Raw genomic sequence first — 24,734 nt, 5'->3', positions numbered from 1 at the left:
CTCGCTCAAGAGGTTTGGGGTCCGCTCACTCGCCTCCTGGACGCCCCTCTGGTGACGACGCCGGTGACCCCTTCATCACCCGCGGCCACGGGCCTTGGGGCAGAGCCTATACCGCTGACACCCATGACGCTGGTGACCCCTTCATCACCCGCGGCCACGGGCCTTGGGGCAGAGCCTATACCGCTGACACCCATGACACTGGTGACCCCTTCATCACCCGTGACCACCGGCCTTGGGGCAGAGCCTATGCCGCTGACACCCATGACGCTGGTGACCCCTTCATCACCTGTGACCACGGGCCTTGGGGCAGAGCCTATGCTGCTGACACCCTTGTTCTTGCTGCCTCGCCCCTCCAGTAAATGCTTGCCAAATGAGGACTTCAGAAGAACAACTCCAGTTTTAAACTTGGATTCTACCACTTAACATTTAGCCCAAAGACCTCATTTAATTTCTGTACTTTAACCTTATGGAGTCTGTTTCCTCATATCTAACATGGGGATTAAAAAAAAATTTCTGTAATTATGTGTGGTGATGAATGTTAATTAACTGTATTATGTCGATCATTTTGCAGTATAAACAAACATTGAATCATCATGTTGTACATCTGAAGCTAATGTTATGTTGTATGTCAATTATTCCCCAGTAAAAATAAAGTGAGTAAGTAAATAAAATGGGGATAAAACCTACTTCACAGGGCTCATGTAGAGATTAGCTCCTGATCCATACAAATCACTGACAAAATGACAGCCGTACACATTAATACTTTTAAAGAAGAGTGTGCAGTTTCTGAGTGTACTGCTCTGAGTTTTAAAACTTGTATAGATTCATGTAACCACTACCATTCAGAACAGTTGCATCAACCTGAAACACTTTCTTCCGCTATCCTCATAATCAGACTCTCTGTGAACTCACTCCCTTGCAGAAAGTTCTCTGTTCTTCATCAGTACAGTTTTCTCTTCTCCAGAGTGTCTGTAATGAAATCTTGCGATGTCTTTCATCACTCGATACGATGCCTTGAGACTCATCCAAGCATGTTGCCTGTGTCACTTGTTCATCTCATTCCCTGGTGGCTCAGAGGTTGAAGCGTCTGCCTCCAATGCAGGAGACCTGGGTTTGATCCCTGGGTGGGGAAGATGCCCTGGAGAAAGTGAAAGTGAAGTTGCTCAGTAGTATCCGACTCTTTTCGACCCCATGGACTGTAGCCTACCAGGTTCCACCGTCTATGGGACTTTCCAGGCAATGGCACCCCACTCCAGTATTCTTGCCTGGAGAATCCCATGGACGGAGAAGCCTGGTGGGCTGCAGTTCATGGGGTCGCAAAGAGTCGGACACGACTTCACTTTCACTTTCTCATTGCTGAGTAATACTCTGTTGTGTGGGCTCACCACCATCTGTTTACTCATTTGGCTGCTAAAGCACATTCAGTTATCCCAGTTTTGTGGAATTTTGAGTAATAGTAGTGCAACTTTAAATAACTCCCTAGAGTTTAAATTGCTCCCTAGAGCAATTTCATGGGAAATTCTGGGTCATGTTGCTTTTACCAGAGTGTTTCTATGTATTGACTTATGTTTTGGTCTTTTTCATTAGATTTTATTCTTACCACTTTGATAGGGATCTTTGAGTCTTCTGAGTCCACTTAAGACATCAATATGATGTGTTAGATGTGGGAAATGCCATCTGTTTAATGTTTTTCCTACTTACGTTCAATTTCTTAGAGATTTAAAAGAAGTTGTTTGGCTGCACCACTCAGCTTGTGGGATCTTAGTACCCTGACCAGGGACTGAACCCTGGCCTCAGCAGCGAGAGCCCAAAGTCCTCACTGCTGGACCACCAGGCAATTCCCCATCTCAGAGATTTACTGTATTTACTAATTTTCAAACTGTAAGAAGGAATCATTTGATGACAAGAGTTCTCCATGCATTGGCTAAGCCTCTAATCTCTTATGCAGTGTTTGACATAATGGGCTATATTAAATGTTCACTTAATGAATACAAGATTGAAAAGTGAATGAATAATTCAAAAGCACTCTAATATATATAATGAAGTTAGTTTTGATTTATGGTCTGATAGGGACACTGAAAGCTTACGGTGAACGGCGTCAGTTTCGTGATCTCTAAAGAAGAGAATTTAGTCTTCAGGACTAGAGATGAGGCTTCAGGCACTCAGAGCTTCAGGTGGCGAAAGTTTTATTATAGTGCGAAAGGGATAGGAAAAGCTTCTGACATAGACGTCAGAAGAGGGCAAAGAGTGCCCTGACTAGTTTAGGTGGGGCTTTATATACTTATTTTTTGGTTACTAAGAGTAGATTAAAAGAATATCTCAAGTTTGAAAGGTCTTACCAGACCCACTCCCACAATCTATGTCTTAAGATAACAGGATTAGTCAGAAGCTTCCTATTAAGAAGGAAAAAACCTGTCCTCGAACAAGATACATTGTTTTTATATAGTCATTAGTACTGAGTTTAAGGAATAACATAACCTCCAGCAGGATGAGTTGTTTTGTTGGGTAATCATTAGCTCTGGGCTTAAAGGAAGTCTTAGAAGAAATAGACTGTTGCCATAACAACTCAAAGCTTAAGGAAAAGAAGTCTTATGCGATTAAGATGAAGGAATGTAGACAAAAAAATGTCTGTCCCCTTTCTCCTCTTTGAGGGCCCCAGACCCCTTTTTCCTCCTCAAAAGCCCTGGACTCCTTATCAACCTACCTAAGAATTAACTCTCTCGATACAAGGTTGTTATCTTAATTCATTATGTTAAAAATATAGCTCTTCATATTAATTAGAGACGAACTTTTAGAGTAATTTACATGTTGCTCATAGCAGAAAGAAGGTGTGTGGTCTGTTAGTGCCCAAGGACAACTTCTTAAAGGCAGCTGTTATTTTATTCTTTGATGGCCTTGTAGTTGTTGAGTATGGTAAAGGGAATAATTATATATGTAATTCAAAGTGAAATGTGATATTTATGATTATTAAAAATTTTTTTCAATGACTAGATTTTTCCTCTAATGATTATATATGGATAAATGACAGAGGAGAAGCACAGTACCCCAGAAGCTCTCTTAGTTCTCATGTTAACCTCATTCTTCCATCCATTAATGAAAAATTACTTTTGGAAGTATCACAGTTGCTTGTCATTTGTCCTTGCACTGCACTTTTAGTTTTATTACTATTATTTTAGCTTTGGCTGTGCCACACAGCTTGTAGGATTTTAGGTCCCCGACCAGAGGTTGAACTCAGGACCTCGGCAGTGAGAGTGCCAAGTCCTACGCGTTGGAAAGCCAGGGAACCCCCTGTTCTTGCGTTCTTCACACGTGAAGTGGCGTCAGGCTACCGAATGCTTTTATATTGTCATCAGAAGCGGTGCCACCGAGTAAGGCTTCATGTGTGATGGTACGAGAGGTTTCTTTAATCTAGATCTATAAGAAGAGTGCGCAGAGAGCCTCTTTTTGACATATATAGATCTTTGAGAATAATGTAACTCGAAACGAAGCAATTTTGAAGGATAATTGCTTTACACAATTTTGTTGTTTTCTGTCAAAGCTCAAAATGAATCAGCCGTAGGTGTACATATGTCCTCTCCCACGCCATCCCACTCCCCCCGACCCCTGCTTTGGTACAGAGCCCCTGTTTGTGTTCCCTGGGACATACAGCAAATTCCCATTGGTTGTCTATTTTACATGTGGTAATGTAAGTTTCCACGTTACTCTCTCCGTACATCTCAGCCTTTCGTCCCCTCTCTCTATGTCCATAAGTCTGTTTTCTATGTCTGTTTCTCCATTGCTGCCCTGCAAATTAATTCTTTGGTACCATCTTTCTAGATTCCATATCTATTCCTTAGTATATGATATTTTTCTTTCTCTTTCTGACTTACTTCACTCTGTATAATAGGGTCTGGATTCATCCACCTCATTAGAACTGAGTCAAGTGTGTTCCTTTTTATGGTTGAGTAATATTCCATTCGGAGAAGGCAATGGCAACCCACTCCAGTACTCTTGCCTGGAAAATCCTATGGACGGAGGAGCCTGGTAGGCTGCAGTCCATGGGGTCGCTGGGAGTCGGACATGACTGAGCGACTTCACTTTCACTTTTCACTTTCACGCATTGGAGAAGGAAATGGCAACCCACTCCAGTGTTCTTGCCTGGAGAATCCCAGGGACGGGGGAGCCTGGTGGGCTGCCGTCTATGGGGTCGCACAGGGTCGGACACGACTGAAGTGACTTAGCAGCAGTATTCCATTGCTCACTATGAGAGAAACGCAAGTCAAAACTACAATGAGATATCGCCTCACACCAGTCAGAATGGCCATCAGCAAAATGTCCACAAACAGTACACGCTGGAGAGGGTGTGGAGAAAAGGGAATGTTCTTGTACTGTTGGTGGGAATGTAAACTGATGCAGCCACTTTGGAAGATGGTATGGAGATTCCTTCAAAAACTAGGAATAAAACCACCGTATGACCCAGCAATCCCACTCCTAGGTATATACCCAGAGGAAGCCAAATTGAAAAAGACACATGTACCCCGATGTTCATTGCAGCACTGTTTACGATAGCTAGAACATGGAAGCAACCTAGATGTCCATCAATAGCTGAATGGATAAAGAAGCTGTGGTACATATACACAATGGAATATTACTCAGCCCAGCAATTATTAATTTGACAGTTTAGAAGTTTTATATAATATATTTGAATATCAGGGTTAGCATAGGGAAGCAGTATGGTGGTTATAGGTAATTACAGTCAGAGAATACAGTTAAAATTGCAGTATTCTGACAGCTTGCTATAATTCTGCTGTTTTTAAGGAGTGTTTATAACATTGGAATGATCATATATTTACCTTCTTGGGGCTTCCCTGATGGCTCAACAGTTAAAAATCTGCCTGCCAGTGCAGTAGCCACGGGTTCGATCCCTGAGTTGGGAAGATCCCATGAAGAAGGAAATGGCAACCCTCTCCAGTATTCTTGCCTAGGAAATCCCATGGACAGAGGAGCCTGGTGGGCCACAGTCCATATGGTCACAAAGAGTCAGACAGGACTTAGCAACTAACAACAACAAAATTAACTTTGCCCAAGAACAATTCCAATTTCTACTAATAGATAATTAAAAAAAAAAAAATGTTAGCAGAATAGTTTCCATATATTTAGAAGGGTGGCTTAAAGTGATGTTGAAGATTCCCATTTCTCCACGTTTAATTTATGCACACATATACTTCTCAATTTAAGGGACATGTAATTGCTGCTGCTGCTAAGTCGCTTCAGTTGTGTCCGACTCTGTGCGACCCCACAGATGGCAGCCCACCAGGCTCCGCCATCCCTGGGATTCTCTAGGCAAGAACACTGGAGTGGGTTGCCATTTCCTTCTCCAATGCATGAAAGTGAAAAGTGAAAGTGAAGTCGCTCAGTCGTGTCCGACTCTTCAAGACCCCATGGACTGCAGCCTACCAGGCTCCTCCATCCATGGGATTTTCCAGGCAAGAGTACTGGAGTTGGGTGTCATTGCCTTCTCCAAAGGGACATGTAATTACTTCATAGCAAATTTAATGAACATACAATTACTTTATAGCAACAGATATGTTAGGTCTATTTTAATAGCAATTTTTAACTTGAAAGCATCTCTTTAATCCTGATTTTAGAAATATAGAGAAATTTGAAGATGAGAAAATTAATCTTAAGCACAGTTCTTTGGGGGAGTAATGGATATCAGGAGTTCAGTCATAGACATGTTAAGTTTGAGACGTTTATTAGACATAGAAATGTAGTCAGATGTGCAGCTGGATATTTGAGTCTAAAATTCAGAGTATGCTTAGGGCTGGAGAAATGAATTTGGAAATCATGAGCATATAGATGACATTTAGAGCTGTGAGACTGTGCGTGAGTATACACAGAGGCTCTAGGACTGTGTACAGTTTCAACACAGGACACTGGAGAAAAGGACCTAGCAGCAGAAACAGAAGGGAAGTGTCCAGTGAGTTAGGAAGATAACCAAAAGTGTGTGGTGTCCTGGGAGCCAAGGGCAGGAGACCTATGGGATAGAGTGAACAATTGTGTCAGATGCCACTGGGAGATAAAGTGAGGTGAGGATGAAGAAGTGATCGTTTACTCTGGCAGTGTGGAAGGGTTAGTGATTTTGCTAAGCATGGTTTTGGCAGAGTGGCAGAGTTGATTGGGATGGGATTAAGAGAGTAGGAGGAGAGGGCCTGGAGATGAAGTGTAAATATGAGTCTTAAGAGTTTGTTGGGAAGGAGAGGACAGGACATGGTATCTGGAAGGGTGATAGCTTATGTTTTTGTTTTTGTTTTTTTTTAACATGAGTGCATGGATTTTGTACCAAGAGTATTCCCAGGGGCAGTTAGTTCATCATTCAATAAATTTGGATGATTATCCCAGCATCAACCACACAAACTAAGTCCAAAAAAATCAGAATGGTTCAGAATTCACATTTCAACCAACTTTTAAGAAACTGTTACATGCCAAATGGTGGTTTCACTTCAAAGAAGAATATATGCGGTTATTAATACCTGAAAAGCCTATGAAGTCTTGCTCCATTCCCTAATTACATATCTTATGAGATCAGATTTTCTTTGTATGCTTCAACCATAATAACTTGCCACAAAAAATTAAGTGCATTAGCTATTTAAAGAAGAATCTACATTTTTATTTTTAAATTAGCTAGACTTTACAAAGATTTATAAAAATATAAAAATAAGCCTGTCTTCCCAGTAATTATTTTTTTTGTTTTGGAAAATATTATTTTTTTGTAAAAATATGTATGTGTGTTATATATAATAGGATTATCATTATTATTTTAAAATATAAATACACATTTTAATCACCTCAGTTTTTGTTTCTATTAAAGCAAATACTAGTACTTATAACAGGCATAAATCAAAAGCATGGGCTCCTCATTAATTTTTAAGAGTGTAAAAGGAGTATGACAGTAAAAAAATTGAGAATTACTTCAATCTAAGAATATCCCAGATTTCTAATGCCTGGCTTTTAATGAAAGGCTAAACTCTTTTAAGAAATTATGGTCTAAAAAGAGAATTCTAAAAACTCTGTGTAAGTAAGTATTGTACTTTATGCAATAGAGTTGTTCACAATGTATACATTCATTTAATTTCTTCAATTCTATAATAGCATTTTCTGATATTGTTGAACACATAAAATATGATGTTTGTCTCACTAATAGGTAGGACTTTTTGTTAATTAAAAGCCAATTCAGTGCATTATGACATTTTTTATTTGCTCAAGTTCATTAAATTCCCATCTTAACTAAAGTGTTTAGACCTGACATATTAATAGAAGCAAATCTAAAGAGTGTGTGAGTAAGGAACGTGAGAAGGAACTTTTGAGACAAGCATTGTACTTCAAAAAAGCATATAAATTCTAGCATTTGTTTTCATAAAACATGAACAATTCATTCTGAGCCGCTCTGCAACTAGTATCAGTTGTATGAGAGAAGTGTTGTGTATGTACCACCTTTATGAAAATATTCTACTTCATATGCTTCTGGAAAGTCGTGCTCAAATACGTGACCTGCCTCTCATGTAATCATCTTTATTTTCCAGTATTTAGAATGGTGGTAAAATACACATAAAATGTGCCCTTGGAGCCATGTTTAGATACACGCTTCGTTGGTGTGTTATGCGACCCTCACCACCGTCCATGTCCATCACTCTGTTCTAGACCCATTGAACAATAATTTCCATCCCCCCTCTCCATTGCTCTTAGAAATCACCGTTCCACTTTCTGTTATTTTGACTACACGTCTCATATTCACTTTCACTTTCATCTCATATAAGTCGAATCATATAGTACTCTCTTTATGACTGGCTTTTTAATTTAGCATAATCTTCTGAAGGTTCGTCCGTGTTTTGACATGTATCAGAATTTCCTCCCTCTTTAAGGCTGAGAACTGCTCCGCCGTATGTTGACACCACATTTTGCCTACCCATTTATCTGTCGAGCTTCCATGGTTAGCTGTTTTGAGTGAGGAGGCTCTGAACGTGGTTTTGCAGATCTCTCTTCCGTCTCTGCCTTCAGTTCTTTGGGGAACATACTCAGAAGTGGAATTCCTGGACAGCAAGTCTGTTTTCAATTGAGGAGCCACCCTATGGTTTTCCATAACGAAACACCATTTAGTATCGTCACCAGCAGCGCCCAGGGGTGCCAGTTTTTCCACAACCGCACTAACTCGTTTTCTACTTTTTTGATAATCGCTATTCTAGTGGGTGTGAGGTGGCGCCTTGTAGCTCTGATTTGCGTTTCGCTGATGATTGGTGGTGTTGAGCATGTTTTTATGTGCTCAGCCACCACTTTCCTATCTTCTTTGCTGATGTGTCTATTCAAGTCCTTTGCTCATTTTTAATTTGGGTTGTTTATTAGTTCTAGAAGTTCTTTATATATTCTGGATGTTAATCCCTTATCAGATATATTATTTAAAAATATTTTCTCCAGCTCTGTGGGTTGCCTTTATAACTTGTTGGTAGTATCTTTTGATGCCCCAATTTTTATGCAGCCCAGTTTTTCAGTTTTTTCTTTTACTATGTATGCCTTTGGTGTTGTGTCCAAGAAATCATTGATAAATCTATTATCATGAAGATTTTCCCCATTATTTTAAGTTTCATAGTTTTAGGTCTTATATTTAGGTCTTTGATCCATTTTGAGTTAATTTTTCTATATGATGAAAAGACTCCATCTTCAGTATTTCACATGTGGATATTCAGTTTTTCCGAGCGCTATTTGTCAAAAAGATTTTCCTTTCATCAAGGGTATCCTTAGCACTCTTATCAAATTATGTGACTATATATGTGAACATTTATTTCTGAACTCTCTATTTTATTCCACTGACCTACATGTCTGTCTTTAAGCCAGTACCACACTGGTTTGATTACTGTAGTTTTAAAATCAGAAAATGTGAGTCCTCCAGCTTTGGTTTTGTTTTTGTTTTTTTAATTATTTTGGCTTTTTGCGGTCCCTTGAGATTTTATGTGAACTTGAGGATAGGTTCTCCTACTTGCTCACAAGTCATCTTTGGGATTTTGGTGTGGATTGTATTGAATCCATAGGCTGCTTTGGTTAGTATTGACATCGCAGCAATGTTAAGTCTTCCCGTCATAAACATGGGATGTATTTCCATTTATATTTGCTTTGTTTCATCAATGTTTTGTAGCTTTTATTGTACAAATCTTTCACCTCCTTGGTTAAATTATCAATACTTCCTAAGTATTTTATTCTTTTTGAGACTAGTGTAAATGGAATTCTTTTCTTAGTTTCATGTTTGCATTACCCGTTGTTAGTATGTAGAGATGCAGCTGACTTCTGTGTGTCGACTTTGTATCCTGCTACTTTGCATTTATTGATTTGAATGTGTGTGTGTGTGTGTGTGTGTGTGATCTTTAGAGTTTGTTACATATGAGGTCATGTACAAACAGAGGTCTTTTTGCTACTTCTTTCCAAGTTGGATGCCTTTTATTTATTTTTCTTGCCTAATTATACAGTCTAGAACTTCTGTATTGTGTTGAATAAAAGCGTTGAAAGTGGGCATCCTTGGCTTATTCCTGATATTAAGGGAAAGGCTGCTCTTACATTGAGTGTGATGTTTGCTGTGGGTTTTTCATTTATGTGCTTTCATTTTGTTGACATAGCTTCTGTTCTAGTTTGTTGACCATTTTATCATGAAAGGTGCTAAATTTTGTTAAATGCATATTCAGATTCAATTGAGATGATGTGTTTTTTCCCCTTCTTTCTGTTAATTTGGCATATTGATCATTTTTTTGTAGGTTGATTCATTCTTGCGTTCCAGGAATAAATCTCACTTGATCATGGTATATAATCCTTTTAATATGGTGATAACTTGAGTTTGCTAGTATTTTATTGGGGATTTTTGCATCAATATTCACAGGAGACATTTTTCTGCAGTTTTCTTTTCTTGTAGTTAATCTTTGTAATGCTGGCTTCAAGCAAAAAAATTTAAAATGTTTTCTTCAACTTTTTGGAAAAGTATGAAAACGCATGGTGTTAGCTCTTCTTTAAATGTTGGCGGCCCACTGGAGAAGGGAGCGGCAGACCGCTTCAGCATTCTCGCCTTCAGAAGCCCATGGACAGCCCATGGACAGAAGCCATGGACAGCGCAAAGATATGATGCCACAAAATTAAAAGATATTTGCTCCTTAGAAGAAAAGCTATGACAAACGTAGACGGTGTATTAAAAAGCAAAGACATCACTTTGTCAATAAAGGTCCGTCTAGTCAAAACTATGGTTTTTCCGGTAGTCATGTACATATGTTAAAGTTGTACCATAAAGAAAGCTGAGCTCTGAAGAATTGATGCTTTTGAACTGTGGTGCTGGAGAAGACTCTTGAGAGTCCCTTGGACAGCAAGGAGATCCAACAAGTCCATCCTAAAGGAAATCAGTCCTGAATATTCATTGGAAGGACTGAAGCTGAAACTCCAAAATTTTGGCCACCGGATGCTAAGAGCTGACTCTTTTGAAAAGTCCCTGATGCTGGGAAAGATTGAAGGCAGGAGGAGAAGGGGACGACAGAGGATGAGATGGCTGGATGGCATCACCGACTCGATGGACATGAATTTGAGTAAACTCTGGGAGATGGTGAAGGACAGCGAGGCCAGGTGTGCTGTAGTCCATGGGGTCGCAAAGAATAAGACACAGTTTAGCAACTGAACAACAAACAACAAAATGTTGGGTAGAATTCACTAGTGAAGCTATCAGGTCCAGGGCTTTTCTTGGTCAAGTTATTTTCTTTTTTTTAATTCAGTCTCCTACTAGTTATGGGTCTCTTCAGATTTTCTTTTTCTTCACCGTTTAATCTTGGTTTATATTTTATAATTTTTAGGAATTTGTCCTAAATTCCTTTATATTTCTAGGAATTTGACCATCTCATCCAGTTAATTCCGCTTGTTGATGTGCAGTTGTTCCTACTACTCTCTTATAATCCTTATTTCTGTGAAATCAGTGGTAATAGCTCCACTTTTATTTTTATTTTAATAATCAGAGTTTTGTTTTCTTAATCCATCTATCAAGATTTTATCAAATTTTTGACCCTTTCAAAGAATCAGCTTTTGGTTTCACTGATTTTCTATTTTGTTTTTCTGTTTGTTTCATTTATCTCTGCTCTCATCTTTTTTATAGTCTTCCTTCTGCTGGTTTGGGGCTAATTTTTTTCTAGTTGCTTTAGTTGTAAAGTTAGGTTGTGGTTTTGAGATCTTTGTTATTTTTTTTAATGTGAGCGTTTCTAGTTATAAATTTTCTCCTTAACACTACTGTTACTGTGTCCCGTACACAAGTTTGGTACTTTGTCAGTTTTTCTTTCCTGTTTTACATCTTTGTGTGTTTTCTAATTTCTGTTGTGATCTCTTTTTTGAGCCACTGGTTGTTTAAGAATGTGTTGTTTATTTTCACAAATTCGTGACTTGTCCAGCTTTTCTTTGGCTGTTGATTCCTAACTTCGTCTCACTGTGGTTGAAGAAGCCGCTTGCGTCTATCTTTGTAGGAATTTTGAGACTTAATTTATGGGCTGGACACGTGGTCTGTCCTGTGGCGTGTCCCATGCGCATTTGGGAGGAATGTATATATTGTTATTGTTGGGGAGAGTGTTCTGTATATATATTTGTTTGATTTATTTGGTTTATTATGCTGTTCAGATCCGATGTGTCCTTGCTTATCTTCTGTCTGATTGGTATGTCCATTACTGGGACTAGGGTATTAAAGTTTTGAACTATTATGTGGAACTGACTGTTTCTATTTTCATTCCATTCATTTGTGTTCATGTATTTTCATGGCCTTTCATCAGGTGTGTAAATGTTTTTAACTTTTTAACTTGTTGCTATTTTGAGCATTTTATTTACAATGTCCTTTGTTTATTGTAACTTCTTTAGGTTAAAAAATGTGGAGTTGCAAAATTACAGTACTAGCTTTTAAAATATGTATTAGCCTCAAATCATGTAGAAGACAAAATTTCAAACAGTTGTTAATTTTTGTTGTTTAGAGGCTCAGTTGTGTCCGACTGTTTTGCAGCCCCATGGACTGTATGTAGCCTGCCAGACTCCTTTGTGCATTGGATTTCCCAGGCAAGAATACTGGAGTGGGTCGCCATTTCCTTCTTCAGGGGATCTTCCTGGCCCAGTGACTGAATCCAGGTCTCCTACATTGCAGGCAGATTCTTTACCACTGAGCCACCTGGTAATACCAGCTTTAATCATTCTACACCTGTTTACTTTTACTGAGACATTCATTTTTTTTTCATATGACTTTGAGTTACTATCTGATGTCTTTTTATTTCATCTTGCAGAACGGCATCTGGCATTTCTTGTAAAGCAGGACTAAAGGTTATAAACACCATTTTGTACCTGAAAATGACTTGCTTGTTCTTTTGCTTGTGAAAGATAGTTTTACTGATATAGGATACTTAGTTGATAAACTTTGTTCTTTCAGAACTTTAAATATGTTGGCCCGCTGCCTTCTGGCCTCCAAATTTTCTGATGAGAAATCTGTGGAGAATCTTATTGAAGGCCTTTGTGTGTGAAGAATCACTTTCTCCTTTTCTACTTTCAAATCTCTCTTTCTGTTTTTGTAAAGTTTGATCATAATATATCCTGTATCGGTCCCTTTGAGTGCACCTTACTTGGAATCTAACCTTCTTGGATGTTTATATTCACGTCTTTCATTAAACCTGGGACGCTTTCTGAGATTTATTTCAATATTCTCTACACTTTGTTTTCCTCTTCTGAGACCCCCACAGCACGTGTGTCTGTTCACGTGGTGGTCTTCCAGAAGTCCTCTGTGCTCTGTTCAATTTGAGCAAGTTTAAAGTCTTTTAAAATCTTTGTCTATTGACGTGCCGTCAGTTCTTTCTCAGGGAGAGTCTGTGTTGCTCTATTTTTTTCCTTTGACTGGGCCATACTGCACTGTTTCTTTGTGTGCCTTGATTTTTTTTTTTAATTGTGTATTTGCATGTAATACATAACTCTTAAAGCCAGATTATTTCCTTTCTCCAGGATTTGTAATTTTTCGTTTGTTTTTCCATTGCTGTAGGCTCTGTGCAGAGGATCAGCTTAAAAGTGTAAGCTCCAAACGTTCTTAGGTCTTTTCTAAGCTTGTGTCTTTACCTGAACATACATGGTATATGCAGATGCTTTGGAATGTCTTTAATGCCTGGCTCCCAGAGGGGAAAAGAGAGAAATGGAGGATGGGGAAAAAGAGGAGTACCCTTTTAAATCCCTTGACAGTCTCTTTAGCCAGAAGAGAGGAACAGGTGGGGGAAGTGCAGCAACAGTGGTGACCCACCTCCTCGTTTACACCTCTGAAATCAGAAACAGCAGTCAGTGACCGGATTGCAGGCTCTTGATATTTGGAGGCAGAGGTCCTTTTCACCGATCTTGACTCCCACAAGCTCTGTGCAGGCTGCTGCAAGAATGCTGCATAGCTGCCTGCCATGGAGTGGGGAGCGGAGAGCTGTACTGTGCTAGGAGCTGAAACTGACCAAAATTAACTGTAATTTACCATCCAGATGTTCCCTGGAAGTTTCAGTCCTTCAGTAGGCTCCAGACTTTCAAATAATTACATCCAACAGATTCTGGCAGTGCAATTATTGTCTAGTGAAAGTGAAAGTGGCTCAGTCACATTCAACTCTTTGTGACCCCATGGACTATAGAGTCCACGGAATTCTCCAGGCCAGAATACTGGAGTGGGTAGCCGTTCCCTTCTCCAGGGGATCTTCCCAACCCAGGGATCAAACCCAGGTCTCCCACATTGTGGGCAGATTCTTTACCAACTGAGCCACCAGGGAAGCCCAAGAATACTGGAGTGGGTAGCCTTTCCCTTCTCCAGCAGATCTTCCCGACCCTGGAATCAAACTGGGGTCTCCTGCATAGCAGGTGGATTCTTTACCAGCTAAGCTACCAGGGAACCCCTTTGTTGTCTAGAGGGGAGACTAATTTTTAAGATTCTCTTCCCCCCTCAGGCATCTTATAATGTATTTCCCCCATTAGTTTGTATTTCCTTATTTTACAATATATAATTTTTTACTCAGACTCTATTCATTAAACATCCTTTGATGTAATAAAGTGAAGTAGCATCAGTTGTTTATTCTAAATTTCAAAATTTTATCCATAGTGCTAATTTTTATTGCTTTGAAATGCAACAAAACTAGATCTTTAATATTTTGCTCCCTCCTCTGATTTTATATGTATAAGTAGTGCTTCCTTTGAAGTGAGCTTTACCCTCATTTAAAGTTCTGATGGTTTGATCCTTACATACTGCACCACCACTTCTGGAACTTTGTCAAAGTAAATCTGTGGAACAGATCTTTTAAAAATAATTGTGAAGTGTTTCATACATGTAACTGTAGGTCCATACAAACTGCTTAAATAGCTTATTGGACTTGCATGTAATGTGTTGAAAAGTCAAAGTTTTACCTGACAACAAAATGAATGACGAATATAAAGGAAGGAAGTAGCCATGTAGGGGAGTGGCTTACGTTGGCTCAGCCAGTTGATAAATTTCCCAGAATGTTATGATCCAGTTGACATCAAAGTTGGTAGCTTGAAATCAGCCATGGGTTAAGTGTTTACACCACAGAAACCAGCAAAAGCTACAAATCAGAGTTTTATGTATTTTCCTTCAGAGCTGATCAACAGTTACTTACGGAGCACTGAACTCCGTATCCGTCTACCAATGTGAGGTCACCGAGCTTGGAATTAAGAAGAGATACGCAGTAGCACACCGTTACATAGCATTTCTGTCATAGATGCAGTAGACATGGCCTCAAGGGGGCAGATCACAGTAAAATGTCATAAAATGATTAGAGAATGGTGAGTTTTCAATATTTATTACCTTTAAAATGTTTGTTTATATAATTAGGTTTTTAATAATGACTATTTTAACAACCAGCTTGCAAAATTCTTGAAAATTTAATAATTGGTTCTTTCAAGCCTGTACAAGCTGATTTTAATACATCATAGGAATATTTATACCACAGAGATTGGAATGAACAAATTAGAGCGTACTTTCCCACAGGAGTCATCTGTTAAACTTTCACCAGCTTACCACTGGAGATAAGTCCTACAGTGATTCCGAGGTCCTCTGAAAATCAGTGAAAATTTTAGAGGTTCAGTTATCCTGGGTCATTGCTTGCAAAGTAATATGAAAATTACTACCTCATGCACCTCCCACTACAAAAGAGTTAGCATACAGCTGGTGGTCTGTTCAGGTCGGGAAGAAGCGTGTTCCAGCCCTGAGAATGTTCTCTGTCCTGTGTACTGGGCGATACAAGAGGCTGGGCTTTGGACTTAGAACCAGCGCAGTCTGCCTGTAACAGACCCGGGCCATGAGGCGAGTGACTTCGCTTCTGGTGCCATGTGACCCGGCGTGTCCTGTGATGCAGATGTGTCAGTGATGAGAAAGACAGCTACCCGAGGGAGTGGGGAGGACATGCCTGGGCCTGAGGTCACTCATCTGGCTGTCTGTTGGTGACCTTTGCTTTCTGCTGATGGTAAATATGCAAGTTTCCCGGCAGTGGCCCACTACATTAAGGACATCCTTAAACTAAAGTGACTTTTTTTTTTCTATGAGTCTGTGAGAGCTTTAAAAATGTTATTCAACACTTAGAGTATTTCCTTACCATTTGTGCCTGTTACCTACCATTACACACAGATATCTGTGTATTTTGCTAGTGTATGGCACACACCACAGTGACAGTGACCGCTGGTGCCGCCTGGAGTTGTTCTGTGATCTGGGCGGCCGCAGGCGGCTTTACAAAACAGGTGTCAATCCAGATGTTCCCGGATAAAAGGTGATACTTTGAAAAAGTGATTCAGCTCTTGGAATAGCTCAGCATCACTTACATTTGTTATCCTATATTCAAATGAAAGGTCTTTGATGACTCTTATGTGTGGATTTCAGACAAATACCACGAAAATAATGACATCAGCCACATCTATAGGCTCATTCACTGTAAAACAGAATTTCAGTTTTGAAGATGTTTGCGACTATCTTTAATGGTTACTTTATCCCTGCAGACAGGACTGCACTATGAGTACTCGGGCTGACTTCTCACGCAGCAGGCATCCGGCAGCACCCCCTGAACATTTTATCACTTTCTCAGCCACTGTGGGTGCTTCTGTAGTCAATACAATAACATTAACTTACCCTCAAGTCAGTGGCTGTGACATTTCTAGTATGAAAAGCTCTTACAAGCAATTTGGGGCTTTTAAAGGGGCACCATGTCTACATTTAAAATATTCAATTCTTTTCTCTTTATACACTGAATGATTGGTCTCAAAATAACCTTGCAGCTTAACTGGTACCACCGTACTGTTGGCAAATGTTCTGTTGCATAAGGAGGATCAGTTCAGTTCAGTTCAGTCGCTCAGTCCTGTCCGACTCTTTGCGACCCCATGAATCGCAGCACGCCAGGCCTCCCTGTCCATCACCATCTCCCAGAGTTCACTCAAATTCAGGTCCATTGAGTCGGTGATGTCATCCAGCCATCTCATCCTCTGTCGTCCCCTTCTCCTCCTGCCCCCAATCCCTCCCAGCATCAGAATCTTTTCCAATGAGTCAACTCTTCGCATGAGGTGGCCAAAGTACTGGAGTTTCAGCTTTAGCATCATTCCTTCCAAAGAAATCCCAGGGCTGATCTCCTTTAGAATGGACTGGTTGGATCTCCTTGCAGTCCAAGGGACTCTCAAGAGTCTTCTCCAACACCACAGTTCAACAGCATCAATTCTTCGGCACTCAGCTTTCTTCATAGTCCAACTCTCACATCCTACATGACCATTGGAAAAACCATAGCCTTGACTAAATGGACCTTTGTTGGCAAAGTAATGTCTCTGCTTTTCAATATGCTGTCTAGGTTGGTCATAACTTTTCTTCCAAGGAGTAAGTGTCTTTTAATTTCATGGCTGCAGTCACCATCTGCAGTGATTTTGGAGCCCCAAAAAATAAAGTCTGACACTGTTTCCACTGTTTCCCCACCTATTTCCCATGAAGGGATGGGACCAGATGCCATGGTCTTAGTTTTCTGAATGTTGAGCTTTAAGCCAACTTTTTCACTCTCCACTTTCACTTTCATCAAGAGGCTTTTTAGTTCCTCTTCACTTTCTGCCATAAGGGTGGTGTCATATGCATATCTGAGGTTATTGATATTTCTCCCGGCAGTCTTGATTCCAGCTTGTGCTTCTTCCAACCCAGCGTTTCTTATGATGTACTCTGCATATAAGTTAAATAAGCAGGGTGACAATATACAGCCTTGACGTACTCCTTTTCCTATTTGGAACCAGTCTGTTGTTCCATGTCCAGTTCTAACTGTTGCTTCCTGACCTGCTGCTACTGCTGCTAAGTCACTTCAGTCATGTCCAACTCAGTGCGACCCCATAGATAGCAGCCCACCAGGCTCCCCCATCCCTGGGATTCTCCAGGCAAGAACACTGGAGTGGGTTGCCATTTCCTTCTCCTTCCTGACCTGCAGGATAAGGTAAATTATTAAAGCCAAAAGAGTGATCTTTTATCCTTTTTTTTTTTTTTTTACAGTTTCACCCTGTTCCTTTGGAGTAGATTCCTCCCTCCCATGAGTTGGAGAATCTTCTCATAAGTCAGTTTCATCTTTTTCAGTGTCTTTAGACATAAACGGTGCAGCTGTAGGTTGAGAAAATGAGTCAACTAAGCTCCCCTTTTTAAAGGCTAATGACCTATCCTTAAATATAAGAAAATATACTATGTATGAATTTTGTTTTTAGGATAAAATAATTAAAATATTAAATTCTAAATAATAATAGTTTGGGGTGAAGTGTACATTTTTCTGTGTTTGTGTAGGTGCAAAGAACTTGGGAATCCAAAGTAGCTATTTATCAGATGTTATTGAAGTTGCAGAGGCTGGAGCAGGGGTGTCCAAAGGCCGCAGATGCAAGTGCTGCAGAGCACTGAGAACATGAAGAGCCTCTGAAGGCTCACATACTGATATCTTAAAGCAGTGACCTTAAAACATTTTAGAAAATATTAGGATACAATGGATGCATTCTGTGTACTGTAGGAGCATTATGTAGCCTCTGAAAAATACAATGTATATTTGTGAAAAAATAAGAAATAAGTGAGTTGGATTTTAGTGTTATTATGAAAATAGTCTACTCGTGAGCCCTCTGAATGGTCTCTGGGATGCCAGAGGCCTCTGGACCACATGTTGATAATTGCTGTTACTCAGTGAAAATGATGACATTTATCCAAAGCTGGACTTCCACCTATGACAGTGAAGAAGGTAGCAAAGTCTTTCCCCAAGAAGCAGTCATCAATTGGACAGTAATGGACAAAACCAGCCACTTTAGTCTCTGAATGTCAACCAAAGGCATACAGCAATTCGAGAGACATTCATAATTTGAAAACTGACCTGCAGTTTTCAGATAAATTCAGGTAAGAACCGTGGCTATTCATCATGTTATGGCCCAGAGCTTCTTCCGTTGCGCCCTGTCCCCTTGGTTGGAGCAGAGGCTCTGACAGCTTCTCCACAAGTTGAAAGCGTTCATTCAACTTGGAGGCGCCACCATCTTTGGAGCTTTGGAGGCCAGTGAGTGGGGGAGGGCTGGCAAATCTCAGGCTGCGCCAGCCTGAGATCTCGGCGAGACTGAGACAGACACGCTCCTGACTGAGGACATGCACACGTTCCTGGAGAAGCTTCCGCGGTCCCCCTTGGAAAGGGCCCAGACAGCATAGAACTCGAGCAGACCTGAAGAAGGTTGGGATTCTGGGCATTGTCCCCTTCTGCTGGACAGATCCATCAACAGTTGATGGAGAATGCAAAGCTTCCTGTTAGAAATTAGACATCTTGAATAAAGCAGACTCCTGGAAAGATAAAATCACCAAAACTGACATAACAAGAAAGAAAATCTAACAGGCCTTAGTAATTAACATATTTCCACAACCCAGAGCTTGTTCTCCCATGGCTGTACTGATGAATCGTATCAGGTGTTGTAAATGGAGTTACTACCAATCCTTCTCCAACTCTTTTCAGAAAGAGAGGAGGAAGAAAAAGTTCCCAGCTCCTTCTTTGAGTCATGTATTAACCTGATAAAAAAAAAAAAAACAGACTAAAACATCACAAGACAAGCCTCCCTTGAACATACATGCAATAACCCCTAAATAAAATCAGGAAACCAAATCTAGTAACATATTAAAAATATGGTATGACCCTGTATGAATACCAGTTTGTTTAATAGCAGTAAATCAATTATTTAAACTTATTAGAGTTAACACAATTATCTTAATACAGACAAAGGTTTTGATAGAATTCAATATCCATTCATGATGAAAACCGTCAGAGAATTAGGAGATGTGAACTGTTAACTTGAGCAGTAAAAAACAGGATGTATCCAGGTTTAAGTGGAAGAACTAAATCCTTTTCCCACGGATACATGATCCTGGATGTGGAAAAATTTCAAATATTCCACAAAAAACTGCTAAACTAATGAACGTGTGAGCAAGGTCTCAGGAGACAAGGACTGATATAGGAAAAAAATCAAGACACAAAAATCAATCTGTTTCCATCTACTAGAAAGGAACAGTCAGAAATTAAGAAAATACTTTTGTTCATAATAGCCTCAAAAAATTAAAAAGTTTAGGAATAAATTTAGCAAAGAAACACAAATTTCATACACTGAAATCTATAAATCTTGCTGAGAGGGAGGAAAGAAAAGTCTGAATAAATGGAGACAGATGTCATGTTCATGGGTTGGGAGAATCAGTATTGCCAGGATGACAGTTCTCCCCAAATTAATCTATATATTCAACTCATTACCTCTCAAAATCCCAGAGGGATTTTTTAATACAAATTGAGATGTTGATGTAAAAGGTAAAGGACCTAAAAGAGCCATAATAATTACAAAAGTAAAGTTCAGTTTTGAGGAGTTACATTACTTGGTTTCAGAACTTACTGTACTAATGGTATTTTAGCTCTGTTGTCCTGCCTTACAGATAGGTCAATGCAGCAGAATTCAGAGTCCAGGTAAAACCCTCACGTGGTCAAATGATTTTCAACAAAGATGTTGAAACAATTCCTTAGAAGGAAGCATAGTTGTTATAGAACAATTGGATATCCAGATGCAATATTTAAAAATACCCTTTTCTCACATTATAAATTAAAATTAATTTAATATAGATCATATATCTAATTGAAAGAGCTAAAGTTTTGAAATTCCTAGACAAAATAGGAAAAAAAAATATTAATGATCTTGGGTGGGCCAAAGTTATTTTATACAATACCTAAAGGAGGATCCTTAAAAAAAATTCTTTTGGAAAAATAGGCTTCATTAAAAACATATCTAGAATATATAAAGATTTGTTAAATTCAATAAGAAGATAGACAACCCAATGTATAAACAGACAACAGATTTGGATATGCATTATCCCAAAGAAGTATGCAAATGACTGGTAAGTCTTCTCAACATCATTAACTATTAGGGGAACGCAGCGAGATGTTGTACACTCACCAAGCATGAAAGAAAAAGGACAGACACTGTCCAGTACTGATGACGATGAAGATAAACGGATGTCTGTGCAATTCACTTTTGGAAAAGTAAAATGGTAATGGTGCTTTGGAAAACAATTGATCAGTTTCTAAGAAGGTTAAACTTACTTTATTAGTATTCATCAAATCTACTCCTAAGTGTCTATCCAAGAGAAAGGAAAGTGTGTCCATACAAAAGATATGTATTCAGTAGTTCCTAGGGGGCATTGTTCAGAATAGCTCCAGTCAAAAACAATTAAAATGTCTATTAGCTGGTAAATGGCTAAAATGTGATACACCCATATAATAGGAATACTATTTGATAATAAGAAATACTGATACATGTTCTAACATGGATGAACCTCAAAATATTGTGCCATGTGGAAGAAGCCAGATACAGCTAGTTCTGTATTGTGTGATTCCACTTATTTGAAATGCCCAGAAAAGGTGAGTGTTTGAGAACAGAGACGGCCCTGATGTGACTGGCTGTGGTGGGAACAGGGGTTGAATGTAAAGGGACATAAGGGGACTTGGGGGGGTGGAGGGTCTGCACTGGATTGGTGAGAGCCCGTCACACCTCTGTAAATCGACTGGAATCACTGAGTTGTATACTTAGCATGGGTTAATTTTATGGCATGTAAATTGGGCTTTAGTAAAGCTGCTAATGAAAAATCAATATCACTGCATATGTCTTAAAGTAGCTACTTTTAAACACACTGACCATATTTTTACAAACATTTCTTAGAGAAAATGTGACCTCAATTTTTTCACAGATCTACATTTTAAGATGCAGATTTACAGATGACCACTAGGCCTGTTGAGGGGAAGTAAGGGGAAGTACTTACTTCCAGCAAGTACTTATTTTTGAGTTAAGTACTCATTGGAAAAGACCCTCATGCTGATTGAGCGCAGGAGGAGAAGGGGACAACAGTGGATGAGATGCTTGGATGGCACCACCGACTCGATGCACGGGAGTGTGAGCAAACGTGGGAGAGAGAGGAGGACAGGGAAGCCTGGCATGCGGTAGTCCACGGGGTCACAGAGAGTCGGACGTGACTTAGCAACTGAACAACAACAACTGACCCGCATATAGGTTTCTCAAGAGGCAGGTCAGGTGGTCTGGTATTCCCATCTCTTTCAGAATTTTCCACAGTTTATTGTGATCCACACAATCAAAGGCTTTGGCATAGTTAATAAAGCAGAAATAGATGTTTTTCTGGAACTCTCTTGCTTTTTCCATGATCCATCGGATGTTGGCAATTTGATCTCTGGTTCCTCTGCCTTTTCTAAAACCAGCTTGAACATCTGGAAGTTCACAGTTCATGTATTGCTGCACTTCAGACTTAGAGGCCGTCAAAGGCAGTCAGACTTTTTGCCCAGAGTTATGACAGCAAGTGAGCCGCGGCCGGGCTCCCGAGCCCTGCGCGCACTGAGCCTCCTGCCGAGCTGCCTCTGGGGCGCCCCGCTCCGGCCGCTCCACCGCGCAGCACTCACCCAGGCCGTGTCTTCAGGGTGCTGGCCGTTTCCTTGGGCAAGAGAGCTCGATGGAACTTCCAAATGCAGGAAGCAGGAAGCCAGGTTCCCTTATCCTAACCAGTTCACTGCGCTCATTAATCCCCTCAGCTGAATTGCTGAATTCCCTAAATGTAATGGACTTGACATTCAGTTAGCAGAAACTGTTTGGCTTCCGAGTCTGAAGAAGACGTAGAAGATAGAGTCTTAAGTCTGTGCACAAGGTGAAAAAGCCAGATGTTAGGCTATAGATAGCACTTTCCTTTCACATACCTTAAACTGGCCATCAAACAAAAGAGGAGTTGGTTTGTATAAATACTAGCAGCAGAGCATCCTTTGCACGCTCGAGTTGGAGAAGCACTCGGCAGAACCGACGGAAAAAGTGAAGCGGACGTGTATATGCAGACGTCCGAATGTCTGGACATTCGAGCTCTTCTTCCCTTGAACTAACTTCCGAGTCCCGGTGATGACTGGACAGTGGACGGCCCCCGAGGGTCGCAGCCTGGACGCCCCGCTTAGTGCTGCAGTCAGCGTGTGCGCATGAGCGCTACCTGCCGGCGCCCGTGCGTTAATCACCCTTCACTTTTGACCCCCGTTTACTGAACTTCTTCGATAAAAATCTAAAAGAGTTAGAAACGTATCTGTCTCTGCAACTTTATAATCTGTTAATTTGTTGTGATGATTAAATCAAATAGTTTCATCTTCAGAGAGCTTTAGAAAAGAATAAGAGGTTAGGAGTTAAGGAATAAGTGAAATTTTTTTAATCAAGTGACTTCAGTATATAACATAAAGTCTATGTTTTCCCTATAACATGGTTACATTCTTACGGAAATCAGATGTAATATTCAAATCATTATGGAACAAATATAACAAAAATGTGTAAGAAATATGTGTTAACAGGTAATACAAGAATAGCTACTGTTTACTGAACACGTACTATCTGATAGCTCCAAGCTTGCTAATTCTGAAAAAGTCCCCAGGTAGAGGCAGTGTGTGTGCATGCTAGGCCGCTTCAGCTGTGTCTGACTCTTTGCGACCCTATGGACTGCATGCCAGGCTCTTCTGTTGGTGGGATTCTTCAAGCAAGAATACTAGAATGGGCTGCCATGCCCTCCTCCAGGGAATCTTCCCAACCCAGGGATCTAACCCGAGTGTCTCGTGTCTCTTGCATTAGCAGGTGGGTTCTTTACCTCTAGCACCACCTGGGAAGCCCTTTGATGTCTAATTTACTATAAATTCTGAAGCATCCAAGGGGTATGATCAGTTCAGTTCAGTTCAGTCACTCAGTCATGTGTGACTTTTTGCGACCCCATGAACTGCAGCATGCCAGGCTTCCCTGTCCATCACCAACTCCCGGAGCTTGCTCAAACTTATGTCCATTGAATCGGTGATGCCATCCAACCATCTCATCCTCTGTTGTCCCCTTTTCCTCCCACCTTCAATCTTTCCCAGCATCAGGGTCTTTTCCAGTGAGTCAGTTCTTTGCATCAGGTGGTCAAAGTATTGGAGTTTCAGCTTCAACATCAGTCCTTCCAATGAACACCCAGGACTGATCTCCTTTAGGATGGACTGGTTGGATCTCCTTGCAGGCCAAGGGACTCTCAAGAGTCTTCTCCAACACCACAGTTCAAAAGCATCAATTCTTTGGTGCTCAGCTTTCTTTATAGTCCAATTCTCACATCCATACCTGACCACTGGAATGATAGATGGTGATGGATGGAATATTTTTGAAAGATAAACTGGGTGGGTCAGTGTGTGTGTGTGTGTGTGTGTGTGTGTGTGTACATGATTTCCAGGGCAGATACGGAATTCAGGGATCAGCTTAGAGGCTACTGGTTGATATGTGCTTTGGGACTGTACTTAATATTATTTGTGGAAATGGGTGGTAAGCCGTAAATCTAAAAAAGATTAGAAAAAAAGAGGAAATGCCAGGACTCAGTGGTTTAGTTAATAAGAATGTTGAAGGAGAAAGAAGAATCAGTGCCCTGTCTGGACCTGTGGGACATGCCTTTGTCGGTGTTAAGGTAGATGAGGCTGTGCTCTGGTGTGGTATAGAACATGTTAGAAACTTGGTGTGTGAAGTGTGTACTGATGGGGGTAGTAAGACAGGTTTCCTTGCTACAAGGCCCAAGAAGGCAGCAGCGGTAAAGGCTGCCTCCCAGTGAGGGGTCTGGAGAGGGGTCTCCAGCCCCTACCCGCATCCTCTGGAAGGGCCACGTCAGCACATTTTCTCTGGGTCAGAACTAGCTCCCGGGCACAGGTGCTCACAGCCGGCGGACCTAAAGTGGCGCCTTGGCCGGTTTGTTTCTCATACCCTGTTGGTTACACAGGCATAGTCTGGCCATGTAGCCAGCCTCGCAGGGAGAGCCCGTCAGAGGGCCTCACCTAGACCAGGGCAACCCATCAGTCTTAATTTACCAGAAAGCAGTGCTGCCCTGCTGGTGGAGACAAGCCCGCCGCCTCCTGGGTCCGTGGTGCCGAGCAGCCTGTTGGCGGGAGTGGTCTGTGCCTTCACCAGGCCGTGCAGACACAGCTGTCATGTCAGCAAACGTGGAATGCTGGCACCTGCCCGACAGCACAAGTGCGAATGGCCTTTTGAGACATTCGTGTGGATTGTGTCATTTAGAATATTGCAAATACTACAGTCTCATTTTTAGGCATATGTATTGGTTAAGATACAGTGTAGCCATATTTTCAGGCATTACTATTTGAAAA

The 24,734-nt window shown here is 40.6% G+C and overlaps 1 protein-coding gene across 5 annotated transcripts in view; it reads left to right on the top strand.

The window, feature by feature from the left end:
- The window catches only part of PDE10A (phosphodiesterase 10A), a 574,597-nt gene that overhangs the window by 441,259 nt on the left and 108,604 nt on the right, over positions 1-24,734 (top strand). The gene's annotated exons all lie outside the window — the stretch shown is intronic.

Source organism: Bos taurus, chromosome 9, assembly GCF_002263795.3.
Source record: "Bos taurus isolate L1 Dominette 01449 registration number 42190680 breed Hereford chromosome 9, ARS-UCD2.0, whole genome shotgun sequence".
Classification (NCBI taxonomy): Eukaryota; Metazoa; Chordata; class Mammalia; order Artiodactyla; family Bovidae; genus Bos; species Bos taurus.
This window is presented reverse-complemented; position numbering and strand designations above follow the sequence as displayed.